The sequence below is a fragment of the Lissotriton vulgaris genome, chromosome 8, assembly GCF_964263255.1.
Source record: "Lissotriton vulgaris chromosome 8, aLisVul1.2, whole genome shotgun sequence".
NCBI classification, from domain to species: domain Eukaryota; kingdom Metazoa; phylum Chordata; class Amphibia; order Caudata; family Salamandridae; genus Lissotriton; species Lissotriton vulgaris.
In genome coordinates, this window is record NC_141696.1 from 857,929,127 (window position 1) to 857,953,743 (window position 24,617).

Sequence of the window (24,617 nt, forward strand, 5' to 3'; positions counted from 1 at the left end):
GTATATGGTACTAGCGGTACAAAGTGCATGTGCGGTAGAGGGGTACCCAGTGCCTGAAGCACCATTTGTGCCACCATGAATGACCCAGGTAAACTAATGACAGCAGGCCTGCCATTGCATTAAATTACACTGTAAGTGATAGGAGGTCCATAGGATAACATGGGACTTGCACCTGGGCAGGCCCGGGCTGCTTGCTCCATTATGGTACCACCTAATTTTGTCAAGTTTGGTGTCAATCAACGTACCTTCTCTCCCCTGACACAAATCTAGTGTCAAGGAAAGGCTGGCATGCACCCAGGTGTCTACCATAAAAGATGCCCACCTGGTTACCCCAAGTTTAATATACTCCCACACCTGCTGCCACCAAGACAGGCTTCTGACCCTCTGCCAGGCAGTGTGATCACTCTCAGGAGTCAGGAACAAAGGCTGGGCAGGAAGGAGGTTGAACCTCCCTCCTCCCCCATCAGGCTAGTGAAGTGACACATCAGAGCAGTGAACTGCAAAGGCTGCATCACCTCTGATATGCATCTGGTCTGTCCCGCTCAGGAGGACACATACCTCCTCTTGGCACATTTGCACCTGAGCAAGGTGGGAAATTGGGTTTGCATCCGTTGTATACCTCCAGAACTCACAAAAGCATTATGGGCCAGATGTAGGTTGCCAATTACCGGCCGGTAACGGCCGATTTCAGCCGTTACCGACCGGTATTTGGCATGTAGGGGGCATTTTATTTACAGAATCGGTATATTTACCGATTCGGTAAATTTACAGAATCGGTAAATTTACCGATTCTGTAAATCAAGATGGAGGTGGCACTGTAATCAGTGCCACAGGCCCTTACCGAATCGTTATTTACCATGGAATACTATTCCATGGTAAATAACGAATTCCAGTGTACATGCACATCTGTGCATGTACACCGGTGCCATGTGGCACACAGACATGCCCTAAGGGCATGTCTGTGTGTTACATGGCACACAAGCCAGAAACAGGGGTGCAACAGGGTGTCAAAGTGACACCCTGTCACCCTTGCAAATTCAGTAATTTTACCGATTCTGTAATTACAGAATCAGTATTTGCCATTGATTCCTATGGGCTTCAAGGTCCATAGGAATCAATGGCAAATACTGATTCTGTAATTACAGAATCGGTAATTACCGAATCTTACAGATTCAGTATTTTTACCGAATATTTTACCTACATAGCAATTACCGAATAGTGAATACCGAATCTGTAAAATTCGGTATTTACCATTCGGTAATTTACTATTACCTACATCTAGGCCCATATTTTGTATCAGCTCAGTCTGGCACACATGTACCAGAGCCATGGTTTAGGTGCATATGATATAACTGTTGGTCAAGGTAAAGACTACAGCTTTTATGGAGAATAGTGTTGCATTATGCACACTATACATGTTGGAAAATAATTTATTTTGTTTGGCGTTTCCCCAGATTTTTACCTGGAATGTTTTTGTTGGCTTTATGACTCTATCAGCCTGATTCATCAAAGACCCGTTTTGCAAGTCTATAATAGCGATTCATAAGGAATCGCTATTACAGACTCGCAAAACGGGATTCATGTAGGAATCACAAAAAAAAATGTGATTCCTACACATTCCTTATTTGCGATTAGCAAATTGCTAATCGCAAATAAGGATTAACTCCCCAATTATTCCTATGGGCCAAAAGGCCCATAGGAATGAATGGGGAGTATTCCTTATTTGCGATTAGCAAATTGCTAATCGCAAATAAGGAATAACTCCCCAATTATTCCTATGGGCCAAAAGGCCCATAGGAATGAATGGGGAGTATTCCTTATTTGCGATTAGCAATTAGCTAATCGCAAATAAGATAGCGATTTAAAGGGTGCCAGGGGTGTCCAAAGGACACCCTGTAGCACCCTTTACATGCAAATTTAAACAGGTGTTGCGCACACACATGTCCAAAGGACATGTGTGTGTGCAACATGCAACTTAGAAAAATGCTTTTAAAAGCATTTTTCTAAGTTTTCACTATTTACCACGAGGTTTTACCTCGCGGTAAATAGCAGGCCGAAATTGCGAATTCGCAATTCTTAAATGGATGATGAATTGCATTTAAGGAATCTCAAATAGAGATTCCTTAAATGTAATTTCTCGCAAAATAGCGAAATCACTATTACCGATTTTTGCATTTGGGATGATGAATCCCAAATGCAAAAATTGCGCTCGCAAAGGGCCAGATTCTGAGAATCTGGCCCTTTGCGAGCGCAATTCACCTTCATGAATCAGGCTGAATGCTCTTTACTGCTGCTAACTGGGAGTAAAGTTCTATGCTCTCCCATAACACACACTGAAATTGTCATACACTTGATTGGCACGTTTAATTTAGTTCTAAGTCCATAGTATAACATGTACACAGGGCCTATAGATTGAATGCTACTAGTGGACTATAACACTCATCATACCACCCACTACAGTAGCACTGTAACGCATGTATCCAGGCCTGCCTGTGCAACTTTTAAAGTGTCAAATCGACCTAACAAAATCATCTGCTTGACAGACCTAAACCTTCCTATTAAATATTTATGTCACCCCTTACGTTGGCTATATTGCCCAATAAGGCAGGGTGCATGGAATGCAAAAGTTGGACCTGTCGAAATTAATGTTACTGTCAATGTTGTTCTGACAGTGAAAAGGCCCTAAAAGCCATTTTCACTATGGCAAGATTAGCTGCTCCAAAGGAAAATACTGGGTTATAATGTAACAACTTATATTGCTAATTTAGGTTTGGATGCAGATAAAAATATAATTTGAGGATGCTTTTTAATAGTTATTCTAAATCTAATGTAATGGTGAAATGAGATTTTGATTATGTTTGAAAGGGTACTTTTAGAGGAGTTACTTTTCCCTGCCTAAACCTCTGTAGGCCTTTCTAACAGTATTTAACTGCCATATGACTGCTGATGGTTTTCCTGAGATGTGAATTGCTCACAGACAGGTGACAAAGGGTTTGGGTTTGTGGAGGTGTTGCCTTTCCTTGCCATTATGGTTGAAGGCTGTGCCCAAGGACTAGTTGCAATCTAAAGTTGCCTACCCTGGCAAAAGCACATGAATCTGACACCAAGCCTGCCCCGTTTCTTTGTATCCTCTATGCAGCTTGGCTTAGAACTCAGTGGGAGGCAACGCTTTCCCAGAACTGGTTTGGAGTGAACACAAGGGAGGGTTTGCCCATTATCATATCCACACACCTGATTATGCTCAGGGGCTCTGACTAGGAAAGAAATATCCTACCAAATTACATTTAAGTAGAGAGGGGCACTGGGGATAGTTTAAATAAACGTACACTGAAAGTTTCATAAAAGTAGGTAGGGTAGACTCTGGGAATTCTTACCTCATTGGCTAGAGTGTGGGCAGTGGTTGCCCCCAACCACAGGCTGGCACTGGGCATAAATGTGGCATAGCCAGTACTACCCCAGAACTCTCTCTGAGAAGAATCAGAAGAAGGACTACCCTACTGTCTGAAGAACACAAAGGAAGACCAGACCTGCTTGCAGCGAACTTAGGATCCCAAAAATGACCCCAAGGTCATTGGCTGGCCTACTGTTTGAACATACAGGGTTTCTGTTGGGACTGAAAAATCCTGTGCATAGTAAGAGACGTGTATGCCTGGCTTGAGTGACCAACTGTACTGTTGCTGGATACCTAATGCTGATTTATTTGTCATAGGTGAATACGGATCATGTGGGTGTGCCGTGACACAGATCTGTCACACAGATTGTGGCCTTGTTGGACTGGGAGGGGCGCTTAAAGGGCTATCCTCAAAGTGGTTAAAGGCTACTACCTTTACGAGGAACTAAACAGCATGAGCTCAGTGATGGCAGCACACCATGGGGTGATCAGCAGTAGGGACCAGGACCCTTTTACCCTGCCTTACTGGAGTGAGGCCTACAAGCACGCTCACCTTTTTAAAAGTACCACTTCTGTGTGCTTTACTCACCCTTGGCCTGCATCAGGTAAGATGTGGAGTGCTGCACAGCACAGGAAAAGTGACTATGTGTGAGTTGTATGTGTGCCTTGGAAGGGTAGAGTGCAAGGATAAAGCAATACTGTGCTGTGCATGTGTGGTTAGTAAATGGGCTGGGTGTATCTATGGAATACATTACATGAGAGATGTAATGCGGTGCAGTGCATGTGCTGGGAAAGGATGCGCTTGTTGTATGTGTGCTTGTGTAGAGAACAATACATGTTCAGTTTACAGTGTGCGCATATTAATTATATGTGCTGGTAGTGTTTGTGTTTTGAAATAATACACCCTTGTTAAAGATAGAAAAGCTTCAGTGCTGAACAGTGCGAGCAGAGTGTGTGTGGTGAATGCATGTGTACATGTACGGGTACAATGCATAGAGGTAACAGTGCTGGACTCAGAGTATACTGTGAAAGTACACTCAGTGAGGGTTCCTGCAATGGTACAGTGTATGGAGGATCCAGGGTTCCATTTTGGGAGCCCATGCCTGCCTGATAAAGACATCAGGAGGAGAGGAATCCCCGCAGACAGATTTGTGTATTGCTGCGTTCCTGTGAGCTCGGTGGGAACACATTGGAGGAAAAATGAAGATACTTCCTTTATATTTCAAAAGACTGTTCTTTGATTAAGTGATAAATTACTTGGAAAAGGTATGAACACATCTTGGGAAGGGAGATGGGGCTGATAAGAGAACCATAAAGAGTAAGGTTGTGGGTTGGAGATTAACCATTTGATGTACTTATCATGGTGGCTGATATCCAGGTGTGAACACTGGTCACCCCCATGAATTGTGTCAGCTTCAAAGTCATGCCTGCTGTGGCAGACCTCTTTCATGGAGGAAGATGAAAATGAGAAGTGCCCACTTCAAAAGAAGCAGAACCCCAGCATAAATCTTGAAAGACTCAGACCCTAAATCACATTTGGTTTCTATCTCTATAAGAAAGGGAGGTGAGTCCTTAAAAATGTGTCATCAGCCAAGCAGCCAGACAGGCTGAATGAGAACAGAAAGCTCTGCAGAACTTCTGCCCATGACCAGGACTGGGAGCTAATGTCTGCTAGTATCCCAGCTGGGGGAGGGGACATTGAAACCAAGACTACCTGCCCTGGAACATGGAGCACCATTGTCTGCCTACTTGGCAAAACCAGTGGGCCTGTGAAGAAGATGAGAGCATTGGAGGGAGCGAAGTCCATTGGGGAGTCCTACCATGAGGACTCCCTGTGTGAGGTGTGAGCATTCAGCTGTGCAATGATTGGACCATTCCCCATATGCCAGGAGAGGGCCACTGTAGATTGTACCAAGTATCAAGCGCTATCTGGAGGGCCCTAAGCCCACACAGCCTCATTGATGTGACCACGGATGCCAAAAGGGGTCCACCGGTGAAGAAGTTGTGTGCCAGAAGGGGCATCCATTGTGAGGTGATTGCATTAGAGGAGTCTACGTTGCATCTGGAAGGTACCGTGGCAACCCTATATGCCAAGGGGGTCTGGAAGGACCAAATCTTCAAAGACGTCAGGCTGTTACCCAGGACTAAAGTGAGAGTGTGACCAGCACGTCTAGCTACACTGAAGGATCTGACCTGACTGACACCCATGGACCAGAAGGAAGCCAATGAGGATGATTCACTCTCGTGGGACTCCAGCCGGGAACTGAACAACTGATTTCCCCCGAGACTTACTGCATCACTGGGAGCTGAAAGCTGAGCTGACTGCTGGACTGAGCCTGCACCAACCTGACACTTCTGCATGTACCCCAAGCAGCCTGACTTCTCCGAGCAAGATCGAATATCACGAGGGCCCACACTGCAAGCACCCATCGTAACACTGAATGATTTCATGCTGCAGGACTGGGTAGGACTTGAACTAGGGCTTTTGGGGCATGGGGAATTTACAGCTGAAGGTACTACAGCTCCACAGACACTTTTGACTGAAACCCTGAAGAGTCAAAAGAGGAACTCTTGAGTACGGCCTAATTGTTTGTAATCCCTGATGCAGCCACTAGTGAATGGGAAATACCCCTGAACCCATTACACGAAAGAGAGTGAGACAGGTATTCACCTGACGACTACTAGTGCCCCACACTCAAAGGGAGTTTATATTGTTGCTTATGAATGTTGCATCTTTTGGCATAAGTAGGGTTATAAATAAAATACTACTTTTTCTTCTTAAAGGAAATATTTGGCTGGACATTGATTAATCATTCTTACTGTTTGCATTTTGAGTTATGAGTTGTGCTCACTCAACTCTATCTCCATGCCCCCGGACGGAGACTTGACTCTTCTGCCCAAGCTACCACTGAGATTCAAGTGTAGAAGGGGGTATGGGATCCATAGAAGGTCAGGCCCTGAGACATCAGTAGTAAAACCACAACGATTGTGCCCAATAGCCCCTGCATTCCCCATGGCCCTCTGAAAGGGGTGCTGACAGTTGCAACAAGCTTCAAGTGGACTTTTACTGCTTTCCAAGCTTACCAGTCCCAATTGGACCTAACCTGATGGCCTCTTCCGGAGTGAGTACTGACTTTCAAGGTCCTGGACCATTGGCTTTGATCAGAGTGTACCCCTCACTGTTTAACTGAAAGCTTTCTGGACTTGACACTGAACATAAGCTCTGACAACCTTCATTGATGTCATCCGGGACTCATTGCAGAGACATCCAGGAACATGGGAGAAGCAAAAGACATCAGCAGGCACAACTTAAACATACAAAATTAGGCAGGGAGGGGGAATTGGAGTACCATATGCAAGGATGTGAAAGAGTAAAGACAACATGAAGGACATGAAGCAAAGAGTGGAAACCTGAAAACCATGATGTTGCTGTTGACCAGAAAGTAATAGGGTGATCCTTATTACTGTCAAACCACACCCATCCATTGTTCCCCAGCCACCGTAGGCCTGTCTTTCACATTTTCAAAGCCTTATTGTATTGCAGTATAAAAGGTGTGTGAGAACTGAAAACATGATTACTGAAAGGTGGTCCTTACAACAGCAGTGGCTGCTACTGATCTGGAGTGGTGAGGCGGTGGTGGGTGGAGCAGACAAAACAAAACAAAAAACACTTAGCCGGCTGCTGCATCTTCTCAGTTCTCTTCTTTATGTCTCCGCCAGTTGCAGGAAGAAGCAGGAAGCATCCGGTGCTCCCAGTCTCCACATAGCCCATCACAACGCTGCAATGCACTCACTCATCCACTTCAGAAACGCAGGGCTGGACCATATTTACAAGAATATGGTGCATCCCTGTGTTTCCCCGTGCGCTGGAACTAAACTTAGCAGCCTAGCGCCAACTCAGGCACCCTTGCACCATAATGCAAGGGTGTCTGCGTCCAGGGGAAGATTTTTTATGTAAGGGAAGGTTCCCCTTCCTACACATGAACAATCTTTTAATGCCATTTTGTTACGTCTATGTGTGCCGCTTAATGCAGCACACATAGAAGTTGCAAAATGGCTTTTCCCCAAAATTATTATGTGCAGTAAGGGGGACCTTCCTGTTCATAAACCATCATTGGCCTTTTGCTGTTTCCATGTGTGCTACACAATGCAGCACACATGAAAACAGCAAAAACGAGGAGAAATTAACATTTCTCCTCGTTGCGCCATGGTAAGACCATGTTTTCCCTGGTCTTAATTTTGGCGCTGCCTCCTATTTGCGCTGCCCTTGTAAATAGGGGGCAGCATCAAAATCAATGGGTCTTGCGGTGGAACACCCACAGTAACACCCATTGCTATCCACTTTCACGGTAAGCATAGCACGAAAGAGGGCCTTATTTACAAGGCAGCGTTAAGCCACGTTAAGTGGCTTAATGCTGCTTTGTAAATAAGACAAAACCCTTATCGCCACAGGAACGTCGTAAAAAGTGATGTTCCCTGGCGATAGGGGCTTGTAAATATGCCCCTATATGTTCCTTGAAATATTTGAATATAAAAGCGTGGAATCACTTTTCTGTAGGCAAACATATCATTTTAATAGGACCCATAAGCCCCACACATATGGCACACTACCATTAAAAATAAACAATGAGGCATTCATTGGAGACATATGCCTTGCTTTTGAACAACGCATGGGATGGCAACCTGTCAATTAACAACGCAGCATATTTGATGAAGTAAAACAGCCTAAGAAACATTTGCTGCAGAAGTAAGCCCAAAGGAATTTCGTGGAATTGCTAGGTTCTAGTGTCATGTGTTTTCCGATTTTTAACAATATATTTCAAACAAGACACAATTCCAACCAGTACTGTTCGGATCAAATATAGACGTTTACAAGATAATAACTTTCCTAGTGTTAATTAATCGTTTTGTGTCATGATATTATGATTTTCTTTATTTGCCATCGGTTAGTTAGGTTGCCATAGAAATGTGTCTACTGCAGGAAAATTCTCACTTGAGTGTCAATTTGCTGACATTACTTTCAGCAAAATGGTTTGCTGATAAACAAAAAAAAGTAAATTTGCCTATTTTATTCTTGCTAAAACTATTTGTGAATGCTTTTTCTCTTCCAATTTCCTTTTAAAAAATAATTCACACATTTTATGAAATTTGTGAACTTTACAGTAGGCATTCACTAAATTTGTAGAAGCGAAGTCCAACGGCACTAGTCAACTGTTGTGTCCATGATATGAAAACACTGTCTCAGGCTTACTAAATTTGTTTACAATTTACTTTTAAACATTAAACATGGCGAAAAACACATAGAAGACCGATTACTACTAAGATTGGCCTGCTGCTGCTGTCGTGCAGGCCAATCTTAAGGCCATATATACAACAGAATGGCGTAGTGCGGTGTTAGTTTACAATTGGTAACGCCGCGCTCTGACATTCTGAAAACTCAGGGATGCGCCATATTTATAATATTACAGCTCACCCCTGCATTCTCCTTGTTGCTCCAAGTTAAAAGCAGGTTTTCCCTGGTCTTATTTTTCAGGATGCCCCATATTTACGCCAACTTTGTAAATAGGGGGCAGCATCAATAAGCAATGGGTGCTGCGGGGGAACGCGCACTGCAACACCCATTACCTACCCTTTTCACGCTAAGTGCTGTATGAAAGATGCTTTATTTACAAGGCAGTAATAAGCCATGTTAAGTGGCTTAACGACACCTTGTAAATAAGGCGAAGGGGTTATCGCCACCTGAACGTCACAAAACGTGATATTCTGGTGGCGATAACCCCTTGTAAATATGCCCCTAAGGGGTATATGTACAACAAAATGGTGGAGTGAGGTGTTACGCCACAATTGTTAACCCCTTGTTCTGACAATCTGGGAACACAGGTAGGCGCCGTATTTACAATAATATGGTGCACCCCTGCGCTTTCCCTAGCACTGGCACTAAATGTAGCTGCCGAACGGCAACACAGGCACACTGGCACCATAGTGCAAGGATGCCAGCGTTGCAGGGAAGGATTCTTCATGTTTCTTCCTACACATCAGCAATCCCTAATGGCGATTTTCTCTTCCTATATGTGCTGCGTTATGCAGGCTTACAGAAGCTAAGGCAGCAAATATCAATTATTTCATTTTGTCTTCATTATTGCAAAAAAATCAAATTAAATATTCAAAATGCGTAACAGTCTATACATTTATCTAAGGGGTAAAGACCAAGGCCACTTAAATCATGCAGCAGCGGAGTGAAAAAATCACTATTATGCAGCATACATAGAAAGATCAAATCGAGGAGAAATGAATCATTTCTCCGCCGTACGGAGGGTTAAGACCAGGTTGCTTCCCCATATTTACGCCACCAATGTTAACTGGCTTACTGCCGCCTGGTAAATGCAGCAAAGGGGTTATGGCCACCTGAACGTCACAAAAAGTGACATTCTGGTGCCAATAAGCCCTTATAAGTGCCCCTAAGTATCACCTTTCTGGCGTCAAATGGAGACGCCCTAAATTACTAGAAATACAGCCAGATCCATCATTGAAAATTGCGCTCGCAAAGGGCCAGATTCTGAGAATCTGGCCCTTTGCGAGCGCAATTTTTGCATTTGGGATTCATCATCCCAAATGCAAAAATCGCTAATAGCAAAATCGTACAATTGCGAGGAATTGCATTTAAGGAATCTCTATTTGAGATTCCTTAAATGCAATTCATTAACCATTTTTAATTTGCAAATTCGCAATTTTTGGCCGCTTTTTACCGCGAAGTCTGACTTCGTGGTAAATAGCGAAAACTTAGAAAAATGCACTTTAGAGCATTTTTCTAAGTTGTATGTTACACACACACATGTCCTTTGGACATGTGTGTGCGCAACATCAGTCTACATTTTCATTTCAGGGGTGCTACAGGGTGTCCTTTGGACACCCCTGGCACCCTTGAAATCGCATCCTAATTAGCGATTAGCAAATTGCTAATCGCAAATAAGGAATAACTCCCCATTCATGAATGGGGAGTTATTCCTTATTTGCGATTAGCAATTTGCTAATCGCAAATAAGGAAGCTGTAGGAATCGCAATTTATTTTGCGATTCCTACATGAATCCCGTTTTGCAAGTCCTTAATAGCGATTCCTTAATAATCACTATTAAGGACTCGCAAAATGGGACAATGATGAATCTGGCTGTTAGTGCTTTGACAGTCAGCAAGGCTTCCTGCACTCAAAAGCTTCGGAGTAAAACCGGCATTTATTCAAAGTGATATATCTTCAGTGTCAATTACATATAGACCATGGCCCTGATTCACAAAGGTAAACAGAGATGAAAGTCGGACTTTACAACTTTCAGTATTCACAAAGGGCATTTACTATTTACCACTCTTGAATGTCCTTTGTGAATACCGAAAGTCGAACTTAAAGACTTTTGGTATTCACAAAGGGCATGAACGAGTAGTAAATGCCCTTTGTGAATATCATAAGTTGTAAAGTTCGACTTTCCTCTCAGTTTACTTTTGTGAATTGGGGCCCATATTTGGAAAACCAAAAGTTATGTGTTAAATCACTTCCCAAATTTCACAGCTGTCAGTATTCTGGCAGACGAGAGTATAGAAATCTTTTTATGAAGATGTGAAGAAATTTGGGGAGTCATTTTCTCCCTCCTCTGCTGCATGATTCAAGTGGTCTTGGTCTTTACCCCTGAGATAAATATATAGACTGTTACGCATTCTAAATATTTACTTTAATTTTTAACAATAATGAAGAGGAAATTAAATATTTGATATTTGCTGCCCTAGCTTCAGTAATGATTCATAAAAGGGGGTGGTGATGAACAGAGTGTCTGAATTAAGCAGACCACTCTTACCCAGTCCAAAGATCAGGGCTTGATCCATCACCGTTATTTATCTCACTGCCCCACCCCAGCTCAGAACCTGGCTATATGCAAATCAGTCTGTCCCTGGCCCAGTGCATCATGGGAACAGGGCAGACTAAACTACCAAGCCAATTCTTCACCAGAAAGGAGACAAGCTACCGGGGACCGGTTTCTGGCATTTCAGCCGTCTTCGGCCCGGCTTGCTTGATTCCTGATGGAGCAGTGAGAAAGGGACTCATGTCTGAGTATACCCTGCCACACCTATAGTGGCCAAAAACGATTCATAAAAGGGGGTGGTGATGAACAGAGTGTCTGAATTAAGCAGACCACTCTTACCCAGTCCAAAGATCAGGGCTTGATCCATCACCGTTATTTATCTCACTGCCCCACCCCAGCTCAGAACCTGGCTAGCTTCAGTAAGACTGAATTTTTCTTCACATATCTTTTCAGCCCTTAGTCGTGCTCTAACATGTGCACAAAAAGACAACCACACACAGCATTCGAGACCTTTTTTATAAAATCGAATACATTGGTATATAGCTCCAATTTCTGCTTCCCTCGCTCAGGCTGGATTTTCAGCATAACAAGTCAGGGCAGACACTGTGTAACACCAGTGTAGTTGGCCCTGCACTTTCAAGCACAGTGTGACCCAGGGCCCACCACCCGACAATCTCAGCACAGAGCTACAGTGGTGCTTGGATCACAGAGTGGTGGCAGCCTCATTCTCAGAAAAACCTGTGTTTTCAGCTGCTGGTGCGGGTACTCTAGGAAACAAAATTGAGGAGTGCCAGTTCTCAGTACGGTTGTATGTCGTTTCAACGAATTCCGTTGCACGCATAACCTTTACCTCGAATATTCCTTTACCATGCAAAGATTTACAACTTTTTCGTTGTAAATTTATGCATGGTGAGGGCATACTCTTGTTAAAGGTTATATCTTTCCCCTTACATGCCCCAACCTCCACTCCTTATAATTACCCCTGCCCTTAACCCTTAATATATATATATTTTTTTAACTAAAATGCCCCTTACCTTTTAACTCGCCTCCTCTCCATTTTCTTTGGTTACGTTGGTCGTACGTCGTAAAGAGGAAGCAGAAGTTACTTCCCGTTTCCTCTCTAACGACGCTGATTGCATCAGCTTCGGCTCTTCGGGTTCGTTTTTTTGGGGGGGAGACCACCCCAACCCCCCTTTTTAATCCCACGCTTTATTTTTTTGGGGGGGGGAGACCCCCCAAACCCCCTTTTTTAAAATTTAATTTACCACACATGCCTTTACTACGTATTTCGTAGTAAAGGTATGCGTGGTAAAGCCTCTCGTTGTAACCATGCATGCATTGTAATGCATGCGTGGTAAAGTTTTTCGTGGAAACGGCCGCGTTGTAGTGGCCGTTTCCCCTCAGTACCATTGTGTACCGGTCCATCTAAAGCACTGTGTCACCCGTAAGATTTACACATCAGGAAAGGTCCCTGTGGTTGAAGATACGGGGAGAGAGAGACTCTAATCCACCAACTTTAAGGTTCATAGTCCTCAGAAGAAATATTCTCTGCAGAAAGCTCCCAATTCTTATGCACATCATGATTACAGCTGTGCCCATAAGGAACAGTGTGGAATGTAATGGGACAACCAGAGGTCGCGCTTGCACACCTTCTGAAACCCACCTTGGCTGCATTGATACTTCTCAGTCATTGTGTGGTGATCATAACAGGGAACATAGGAGTCACTTTAAATACTTAAGTAACGCTACTTAAATGCGGATGTGGCCTAACGGTTAGAGTGGTGGACCTTGAAGACGGGGACGCTCAACATTCTATGATTCTGGGCAAGTCACGTAATCTCCCCGTGCCTAGCAAAATGAATGTATCTGTCTGTAACACAACTGGTGCTCATGTAAAGCCCTCTGATACCTTCTGTCGAGTTTGCGCTATATAAAACAAAAACTAAAAAAAAGTGCCCAAAATTTGGGGCGTGGCTACGCAGGCGAACGCAATGGCCGCCTGATTGTAGAGCTCCGCCGGACGGGCTGTAACGGGCGACATTCGCAGGTGATCCGACATTGCCTGGGGTCGGAAAATGCCTGCATCCGTCCCCGGAAGCCGCGGTATGCTGATGGCCGCAGTCTGAGACCGGGGGACGGCGTAGACGTTGAGGATCGCGGAGGGGCGGTGAGGCTTGTCGGGTCTCGCCGGACGTGAGCCCTGTCGCGCCGGAGCGCCTGGTGAGTCTCCCCCGGGCCCCCGTGTCCCCCCCCCCTTGGCATCCGGGCCGCTGTTGTGCCCTCCCCGGTCCGTCACTAGTCCCGGGTGGGCTTCTTTGGTGGGGGTTTTGGCCCCCGGTGCTGATCCAGACCTTCGGGCCTGGTCCGGCCTCGATTTTTCTGGGCCTGCCTGGGCTGGGTGGTGGCAGCAGGGGCGGCGGGCGGCTGGCCCTGGGTGCGGTCGGGGGGTGGCTAGGGGCGCGCGGGGGGGGTCTCTCGGGAGGCTCTTGGGCTGCCCCGCGTATCTACGTCGAGTGGGGGCTCTACATTCTCGCCCCCACTGCTGTGCTTCACCATCGGCACACGCCTGTCCCCAGCATTGCCTTCAACTGGGCTCCCAATATTGATCCCTCGCCTTCAGGAACGACTAGAGGCGTGATGGGCCCACCTGCTACAACACGACGGAAAGACCCTACGCAGAAGAAGCTCAGCTTCGATAAACCCCCCTCTGCTCGTCCGACAGCCTGCCTGCCAAACCTGCTGCTTCGGTTAGCCCTGCGCCATTGACAGATATGGCTGGAATGGTGGCTGAGATGCTTGGCGAGATGCGAGCGGGGTTCAAAGCCATTGACTCTCGCTTTGACGCCCTTGATCAGAAGATGGCCGAGATGGGCGCGAAAATCCAGGCTCATGATAGGCGTCTGGATGTTGCTGAGTCCTGAGTTTCCGATCTGGAGGATGGCGCTACTTCCACACTGAAAAGGCTGGAGCGGGTGGAGAAGATCCTTAAGGAGGTGGCCATTAAGAACGAGGATTTAGAAGCGCGTAGTAGACGCAATAACATTCGCATTATTGGTGTGGCGGAGACGACGGCCACTGGCCGCTTTGACACTTTTGTAGAGCAGCTCCTGATTTACTTATTCGGCAGGGACACTTTCACAGCTGGCTTCGTGGTGGAGCGAGCGCATAGATCCTTGGGACCTCGGCCCGCCCCGGGGTTGCCACCTCGACCCATCATTGCCAGACTCATGACCTTTAGGGACAGGGACGCTGCACTGAAAGCCGCTCGTGAGGCGGGCGAAGTGAAATGGCAAGGCGGGGTGCTTTCTTTCTTTCCGGATTTCACGATGATGGTGCAGGATGCCCGTCGTAAATACGCAGGCGTCAAAGCCTCGCTGCGTAAACTGGGACTGCGCTATGGAATGCTGTACCCTGCCAGACTGAGAGTGGACATCGATGGAAGGTTCCGTATCTTTGACTCCCCCACTGAGGCGCAAGAGTTCTGCCGAGCCTATAAAAATAGAGGGTTGCCTTGGTCCTCGGACAAGGCGCAACAATCCCCGCCGAACATGGGCTCGCAGGCTAGCGCTGACCTTTTTGCTGAGAGCGGACAGGGCTGACTCATGTCTCCCCTTCTTTAGGCCACTCACTTACACATTGCACAGCTGACTATTTGGATCTCCTGGCAGGGCTCTTGTACGTTGATTCGATTTGAATGTCGCCCTGAATGTGACGTCTGCCCGGCGGAGCGTTGCCTCTCCCCATGGCACGAGCCGCTTGGTGCTTTTTTCTGAGAGTGTTTTTCCTTTACAGGACTTGCATTGAACACTTGCTTCTCTTTACTGCTGTTGGTATTGTTTTTTGGGTTGGGTGGTGCCTCCGTGTGGCTAACGTGAGGCTGGGTGGTGGGCGGGTGGGGGGGATTGTTTCCTGCATTAGTTGGAATGTTTCTGTGTTTGCATTGTTTTTCATTCTGAGAGATGCCTATTTTGCGGGGGGGGGCGGCGGTTACACACACGATTGTTCACATATGTCCTAAGCGGTCTTGCATGGCTGGGGTAGGTCAGCAACTCGGTCCTTCCAGACTGGCTCTGATGTCGTGGAACGTTCGGGGACTCAATGACACCAGAAAGAGGAAACAGGTCCTGAATTATGCAGCTAGACACGGGGTTGATGTGTTGTTCCTACAGGAAACACACCTGGGGCGGGCTGATTCCACTTTGGTTGCCAAGGGCTGGGGCGCGCACAGGTTCTTCGCTAATTACAGTAGATATGCGCAAGGGGTGGCCATTTTGGTGCATCGACTGGTCCCTTTTGTGCTTTCTGAGAGCGTGCTTGATGAGGAGGGTAGATACGTGGTGGTCACTGGGGCGCTTCTCGGCTTTAAGATTACCTTTGTTGGGGTGTATGGGCCCAACACCGACTCCCCGGCCATGCTCCAAGGTCTCCATGACGTTTTGCTACGCATTGACACTGACATGTTTGTGGTGGGTGGTGATTTTAATTTGTTGATGGACCCTGCACGGGACAGCACCTCTACATCCCCAGATTGCAAACCTCGCTCTCGTGCTGTGCTTGCAGCCATGTGCGCACACTATCCCCTTATTGATATTGAAGCCCGGCTCCACCCCCACTCACCCGCTCACACACATCATTCTGGGCATCATAATACTAGCACTAGGATCGACTATTGGCTTCTTTCCCCGGGGGTGGTTGGTTGGGTGGATGCACACTCTACGCTCCCACGTACATTTTCAGACCACTCTCCTATACTTCTGACTCTACTGGTCCCTAGGCTGGGAGGGTATGAGAGACAGTGGCGCTTCCCTGGCAAGGCATTAGCTGATCCAGTTTTTAAGGAGGACATTCGCAAGGCGATAGAAGACTATTTTGAACTTAACACGGGCACTGTTGACACCTGGGCCACATTGTGGGAGGGCTTCAAGGCCACCATCCGGGGGGTGTGCATCACAAAATATGTTGGGACATTACGCGAGATCCGAGCCACAATGACGCGTATTGCGAAAGACATTGTCGTGTTGGATAATGCTAGACTCCCTGACCCCGATGGCGCTTTAGAGGCGAAACGTCTGGGCTTGCTGCAAGAATTCAGGGACGCCGCGGATAGGGAATTGAACTACTTGCACACACAACACGCAGCTAGACAACACGGAGAGGGTGACAGACCTGGCAGACTCCTAGCACAGCTGCTGCGCCCCCCGCCAGGCTTCATATATAACTGACTTGGTTGATGACTCTGACGTTCGCCACCAGACCACCCCTACCATATGCGCTACCTTTCTGTCATATTATAAAACACTATACACCTCCTCCTTGCCCGAAGACCGGCGTGACCCTGGCCCCTACATCGATGAGATAGCCATGGTGTTTCTGGAGAAAGGTATGCAGGATTTCCACTTGCCACTTGTTGATACTCGGTATGGTTTCTCTATGTCTACTCGGTCATGGCTAAAATACTCCCCGCCAGCCTCTAAGCGACATGCATTGTCTGATCGAGTGACTATTGAGGTATACCTGCTTGTAATTCCTTGTCTTTATGACTATACCTCCATTGTTATGTGAAACAGTCTAGGTTCCTTTACGAGACCCCTTGCCCCTTACATCATGGCCGACATAGTTACTTAATATATCACGTGACCCATCTGAGGGGTGGTCACGGGTCTAATCCTGGGCTGTTGGCTCCTCTAAGTATTAAACGCCACCTAGCGGTTGGCCGTTTAACTTAACAACTTAACATTCTTTGACTAACCTATCAACTATACGGTCACGTTCCATTGTACTTCAGCAAACTCTGTCCGTGAGCCACTACGGATCTAATAAGCATCCCGTTTGACCATTACATCATGGCCGCCATAGACACTAACCATATCACGTGACCTTCACGGAAGGGCGGAAACGGTCAGGATCTTACGATACCGGTTTCCTTAAATAACAATTGCCGCCGAACCCACCCATCTATCCGAGCTCGGCGGAGATGGGTAGGTGCTTCCACGCAGACACGGGCAGATTGAGGTAAGATAGGACACCCAAATGAAACACGGACTGTCTTAGTCATCCGTGCTCACTTCTAAGCATATTACTCATGAAGCCACCTCGAGGATAATACTTATATTCCCCCTGTAGCTAAACCTGAAGGCTTAACCCCGATGTACTGACCCGCCGACCCCTCATGTGGCTCTTAGTCCCTGACTATTAGGTAAGCCAGGAGCTTGTTAACTTCTACACCTTTGTTTGACAAACCACATTGAGATATAGAGGGTGTCACTTACACAATCATTATTTGACTTGCCACATTGTGACATAGATGGTGTTATCTATAAGTATGCTGCTTTTAAACCACTGATTTTTAACCATCACTTTTCTCACATACATAGTGTGAATGTGTGAGTTTTACACTGCACGCTGAAACCATTTAGGCATGTACAGGTTGTGTTCATTTCCCAACACCACCACCAGCATGCCACACTATGTTCATACCCTGGCGTTGACCCTCCTTGCTGTTTAAGAGGAATATAATACTATTAATGTTTATCTCCTTTCTCTCTCTTTGTCTAGGCATAGGATCATCCACAGAGGTAAACTAGACCCACACCACATACATGACACTAGCATGTTGTTTAGTTCATTTAATTTTTTCACTTTTATAAGGTCCTGATGAATCGCAGGTGAATAAACCCCAGTGCGAGAAACATGTTGACCAATTGTTCTTTAAGTCTCTTCTAGGGTCGTTCTACCTAACGTATTGACACCTAGCGAGCTATCTTCACGATTTTAATTGCAGTAGGGGGACCTCCAGAATAAAGTGGTTTCCGGCACCCCCTGCTACATTTTAGTCACTTCACCAGGCAAACTTTCTATCCCGCCCACACACCCGCACTTCACTATAAGGCAGTTGGATACAAAAGATCTCCGCCAAAGAGCCCCTCTTTGAGGTGAGCCCGTCGGGGATTGCACCACCTCCCCGACGAGGAGCAACCGCCAATGATGAAGCATGACACCCTTTTGGGTGTGTGAGGCAAATACATCCAACAAAATGGATGCCCAAAGGTGTAATACTCACACCTTCGGTCACGCCAGCTTTACCTAACTGTCCCCTCTCCATAGGAACAGTTCAGCAACCCTCTTGTTGAATTACATCTACATTTACTGCCAGCGCTAAGGGAAAGCGATACAAAAGCGGATGATGGATGGAGCGTTTGAGCAAATCAAACACTCACCCCCAGTCAACTGATCTGGGTTTAATCCATCATCATTCTAGGGGAAAGTCAGGAGTGAACTGTATTCTTGTAAGTAGGGTGCATCCCTGCGTTTGGAAACTGTTGGAGTGCAGCGTTAGCCTTTTTGGCTTAATGCCGAGCTCCAACACTATCCTAGTATATATGTCACCATAGTGCAGGAAAATTCAGCAAGCCAATGCAGAACGACACTGCGGCCAGAACCTGGACAGAACTTCAGACAGCAAACACTCTCCAAATAACTAGTTGTAGAGTCCATGAATCTTGGAGTAGTGTCCTTTATGCCAAAAACCCTGCTTAGTATGGCGCATTGATTCAGCGCTACTCCGGACATAATTTCTAATACCATAACACCTTTCCTTGAAGTACAAAACCATACATAGACTCAACAGTGGGGCCCATGACACCGCGAGTCACTCACGAAATACTGCCATCCTACTTCATGGATCGGTGAAATTCAAAGGAGAGCTGCTGTATCATAGTGGAGTGTCTAAACTAAAACTGGATATTTATACTACTTACACCTGCAGTTTAAATGAGCTTACCATGGTTTTCATATAATCAAACATTTTAATTAGACACGCCACCACTAAGGTTGACGGATCTGCTAGTAAAAAGTTAGGCGCAGGAAAACTCAAGACCAGCTTAATTCTCCATTTATCTAATTTTTATTAAAAGCAAATTCAGCATGTCTAAACAGTTTTTCACTTTATTTATTTTCTTTATTCAAAACGACAATTAAAGGAATAAGAATTATTTCAGACAATTAATTTCATTTATTTCAGAAATTCAGAAATAGACATTTTATTTTAATTTAGAAATGCAGGTATTAGTTAAAGACGGATAGTTCCCAAACTCATTTTCTCCTATTTCCCTAACTTCCCTGACTAATAGCCTCACCTAAAGTTCAGATCTCATTCAGAAGAAATAGAAAATGATTCAAAGTCTTATTCCCAGGAAAATCAGCATTCCGACAGCATCTCTTGAGGAATATTGAAAACAATTTTTTTCTTAAGTAAAATCAGCCCTTTTATACCTTTTTCACTCGCTCTATCTATCTAAAAGAGTAACATTTCAACTTAAATTCGAGTTCTGATTGGACAGTTTAGGGGTGGATGAGCATAACCTCATCTTTTTAATATCCGTCTTCCGTTGTGTCATCAAAATCTAATAGGTCCTTTGTCAAAGGAAACGTCCAGCCTAGTCACTTTCTCAAATTGATATTTCCAAACATTTTCCCACGTTATACAACAGTGACATCCACAGTTGTTGGCAGTAATCTATATTCTAGGGACATGGTGGCCTTGAACCTCGCTGTTCAGGCACAGTCAGCTCGCATTCATTCTCGGCTTTACTCGCGCATGCGTGTTTCTCTTAGGGCCAGAGTAATCGAGCGACTCAATTTTCTGATAGGCCTCAAGAGTCAAAAATGGGAACTATCATAGAAACAAACATAAATGAACGTTAATTTAAGAATTTTAGCCTATCTGTTTACCTCCCCCCTTTCTAAGGTTTTCCCTATTAGTAGTTATCTAGAAAAATAGCCACATTTAGGCATAATATACTCACTTTTCTTCATGTTTTGCCACAAAATACGTAAACAAAAGCACATTTATGCCGCATTCCATTATCTCAAAGCTGCTTATTAATTTAAGACATGACAGAATCACAAAATTAGTTACTTATGATTGCAACATAAGCATAATTAATTTCCCCTGTATGTCTGTGCAGATTTTATTCTATGTTGATTAGTTTCACACATCAGCCAATTAGTTCAAATTATGATTATGGAAGTGTGATTTTACAAGGGGTACACAAAATTTTGTTTCACCACCTTGCTCCATCAACTCCCCCCTTTGGTGATTTATCACCAAATATTTCCCAAAAATTTAACAAAACATGTTTCAAATTCTTCAGATTAGTATAGATTTATACTGTAGTATCTTTTTCTCTGATCTCTTTAAAGACTTTTTCTCGGAATTCCTCCATTTCTATATCACCTTTTTCTCTTTCTCTTTCTCTTTCTCATTTCTCTTGGATCATCTTCTTTAATGACTTTCTAACATTTCTTCTCTTTCTGTATATGCAACATAATCTCATCATTAAAACCACTAATACTATTACTGTTACTGGAATTAGTATTTGACCTATAATCAAACTACCTATTTCTTGAAACCAATGTTTAACTGCTGTAAAACTTCTTCCAAGTCGTTCAAGGATACGACCAACCTCCAGTGGTTCAATTTCTCTATGCAACTCTGTTAAATTTGTAATGTACTTTTCAATGTTTTGACTTTTATCTGGAATGTAGGTGCAGCAATGCTGTACCTTCAAAATTCCACAAACTCCTTCTTTCGCTAATATTATATCAAGACGATTTTGCATTACCATAGTCCTCATAGCAATCATTTCAGTGTTTACCATTAAGAATCTACCTGCTGTGTCTATTGACAAACGATCTACTATCGTTGACAATCTTCTAATTCAATTTGCATTGAAAGATATTCCCACTGCTGGTATCAGTGCTCTCCAAAAACATCACTTATTATTTCTATAACACGCTCCCTTTTTCTACGACTTAAAGGTTTACCTATTTCATGAATACCATTGGTACCTCTATCTACATGAAAGATTTTAGGAAAGACCAAACCCACATAGCAAGTCCCATACCAGTGGTCAGGTAATCTATAATAAGCCTTGTTTCCACAAATGAAGTAAATACCAGGAAAAACTGGATAATTTCCCCCTTTAAATCCCCAACCCCCTAGAATTCTATAAGTGTCTTTACATTGACTTGCTCCCACGAAATAATTGTCATACACAGTGTTGTCTCTCCTAATACAACATTTCCCTAACAATGGAGTATCTATATTTATTGCTACATTCACATTTCTTTCATCAAGATTCTCGCCATTGAATGTTCAATATTTTGATTTCTCATGCTTTACCTTTTCTTTTCACTTATAAGCAATTCGCCTTTCCTCTACCATATCTAAAAATGTCTTTTCTTTCACTCTCATTTTTCATGTCAGATTATTTTTAAATGCATAATCATGGCTCAATTCATCTATTTCTAAAAAATATTCTCCCATAACTGTGGCAGCTTTTTCTTATTCAGTACATTATCAATTTTCAATTTTGCAAATACTTCATCTGAATTAGAATAATGGTATTCCAGTTTACCTGTTTGATAAAACAGGCTTGCAATCACACTACACGTAACTCCATATGTAAGTGGAAGGTGATGATATGTCACCCCCTCAGAAACAGAAGCGGGTAACTTTACACACACATAACAATCGCCAGAATCCATTGTCCTAACATACTCAGATAACAATTTTGAAAATGTATTTTCAAAAAATCACTAATAGAACTATCTTGATGTAATTCTGGCCTATATGCATGCTGCTAGTTAGACTTTGATTCCACATTTTGTTCATCTGAACTCACATTATGTTTTAACTTCACTAGTTTATCTCGGAAAGGAATAACAATAGCTCAAATTATCCATATCAATATTAGTAATCTGGTACAAATTAAACAGGATCAACACCATTTTCTAAAATAGAAAATTTCATTTTATGCTCGTTATTGACCTTTTCTTTTTTTTTTTTTACACAGCAAATTTTACTAACAGGTTTTCTTCGACCTTGTGTCAACTACAAGCTTTTTCTTTTCTAACAAGATTTTCTTTGACCTTATGTCACTTACAAGCTTTAACTTTTCTAACAAAATTTTCTTCGACCTTATGTCACTTACAAGCTTTTACTTTTCTAACAACATTTTCTTCGACCTTATGTCACTTACAATGTCCTCCCTTTTTATCATAATTTCAGGTTTTACCTTTACCTTATTTCTTTGGTCAATTACCACTTTCTTTGTGATTCAATCCTTTACTCACTTTTCCCATTTATCTTTGGGCAATTCAAATTTTCCTGACTGCTGTTTACCTCTTCAATTGGAGGTAGAACAATATATGTCCATTCAGGTGATTTGTACTTCTGATTTGGTCTTCTCACTCTTTTTGGCATTTGGACAACTTCTATTTTCTTTCCCAATGTCTCTCTTTGACTTGTTATTTCATTAACCTGCTCCTCTTTTTTTCTTTCTTTGTTAACCAGTTTGAATCTCAGTCCATCATTTCCTTTAGGCCAATTATCTCCTTTACAAAATCTTTTTGTCTTAGGCTCCGTGGTGTTATGTTCCACATTCCAAGCCCTTTTTCTCGGACTCTTTCTTAATGAAGTTTCATCTGCACTGTCGTCAGTCTCACTTTCAGTGTCTTCGACAGTTTCATTTATGATGAACTTTACAACGTCTTTCTCTTTCTCAGAGTCAGTTTTCTCTTTTATCAGTTCGTTCACTCTGTTAGGAACATCTCCATAGCTGGTACTTGGAATCTCATCCTTATTGTGAGTTTTTCCTTCTTTTCCAGTTTCAGGATCTCCGTTCCTGCTTCCAGAGTTTTCAAACTGTTCTTCAGGATTTTATTGCTCACCAGTTTTATTTTCACTTTGCTCAGTGTCCTTACTGGTGTCAGTCTTTACCAATTCTCGATCTTTAGATTGATCTTCAGAATTCGGTACTTCAAGAATTTCTCCTTCTCCTTCAGATGCAGAGCTAGTATCTGACACTTCCAGATATCGACGTTCCTGTCGATCTTCAGTATCTGGACTTCTCTCTAGTTCACCTTCAGAGTCATAATCAGTTGTGCTTTCACCTTCTTCGCTTAGATTTTCAGGTTCAGGCACACGGATTGTATGGCTTGCATGCACCCATCTTTTTACTCCGGCACATTTCACTGCAGTGGTGCTAACCAAAATGACTTGTCTTAGTCTCTGCCAATGAGGTACCAAGCAGTTTCTTCTGTGGTGTACTTTTTATGCGTACCCAGTCTCCAGGAACTAGATCATGAGCTGGACTTTTCTCTTTCGTGTTTGATTCAGCTCCCACCTGATGGAACACAGAAGTCACCACGTCAGACAGGTTTTTTCAGTAATCCAGTATGATGTCATCATTAATTGTTAACAATTTATGAACTGGCACAAATGCTTGTCTCATCACCCTGCCCATTAGGATCTCATGTGGACTCAGTCCAGTTTTCCTGTCAGGTATGCTTCTTAAGGTCATCAAAATAAGTGGCAAGGCATCGGGCCACTTTAGTCCTGTTGCTAAGCATATTTTTTCACTCCTGTTCTTAATTGTTCCATTTACTTGCTCAACCACTCCTGAAGTCTCAGGTCTGTAAGCACAACGCAGTCTCTGACGAATGTCCAGTGCTTCACATACCATTTGCATGAGTTCATTTTGAAAATGTGGGCCACAATCAGTTTCAATCGTCACTGGAAAACCAAATCTAGGGATGATTTCACGTAGTAGTAACTTTGCAACAGTTAGCCCATCATTCCTCCTTGTGGGGAAAGCCTCTACCCATCGCGAGAACAAATAGATGATCACCAAAACATATCTGAGTCGGTTACATGGAGGAAGCTCAATAAAATCTAATTGCATTCGTATAAATGGACCTCCCTCCCGTCCTATGTTTCCCAAACTCCCTATTTGTTCTTCTGTTTGGATTGAACTGTTGGCACACTAAGCATCTCTGGCACAAACTCTCAGCTATCATACTGAACTTGGAATTGTACCACGTCTGTCTGAATAAACGAAGCATGGCATCTCTCCCAATATGAGCTTGACCATGGTACATTCGGGCCATATTTGAAATCATGCTATCGGGCATTACTGGTCTTTCATCTTTGTAAACCCAGATTTCATCTTCTTCTCTTTGTCTACATCCTGCTTTTAACCAAACATTTTTCTCTTCCTCATCAGCTTCTTCCTGCATTTGCCTCACTTCCTGCCAAGTTTAAACTAAAGTTGTTAGCATTAAAGGACTTGAAACATGCTCTTTCTCCCTGTCCCGATTAATAGATGCAAGATTTTTAGCACAGTATTTGGCAATTGAGTCTGCATACCTGTTATCTCGGGTGATGTAGTCATCCTCCTTTTTGTGAGATGCACATTTCACAACAGCGATCTTATCAGGCAACTGAATCGCATCTATCGACATTCTCACAAACTCTGCATTCCGTATTGGCGATCCTGCAGAGGTCATGTAACCTCTTTGCGACCACAATTGTCCGT

General features: G+C 44.0%; 1 pseudogene; it reads right to left on the reverse strand.

The window, feature by feature from the left end:
* Positions 1–22,602: 22,602 nt before the first annotated feature.
* On the reverse strand, positions 22,603–23,984 carry LOC147698113 (uncharacterized; annotated as a pseudogene).
* Between the last annotated feature and the right edge of the window lie 633 nt (positions 23,985–24,617).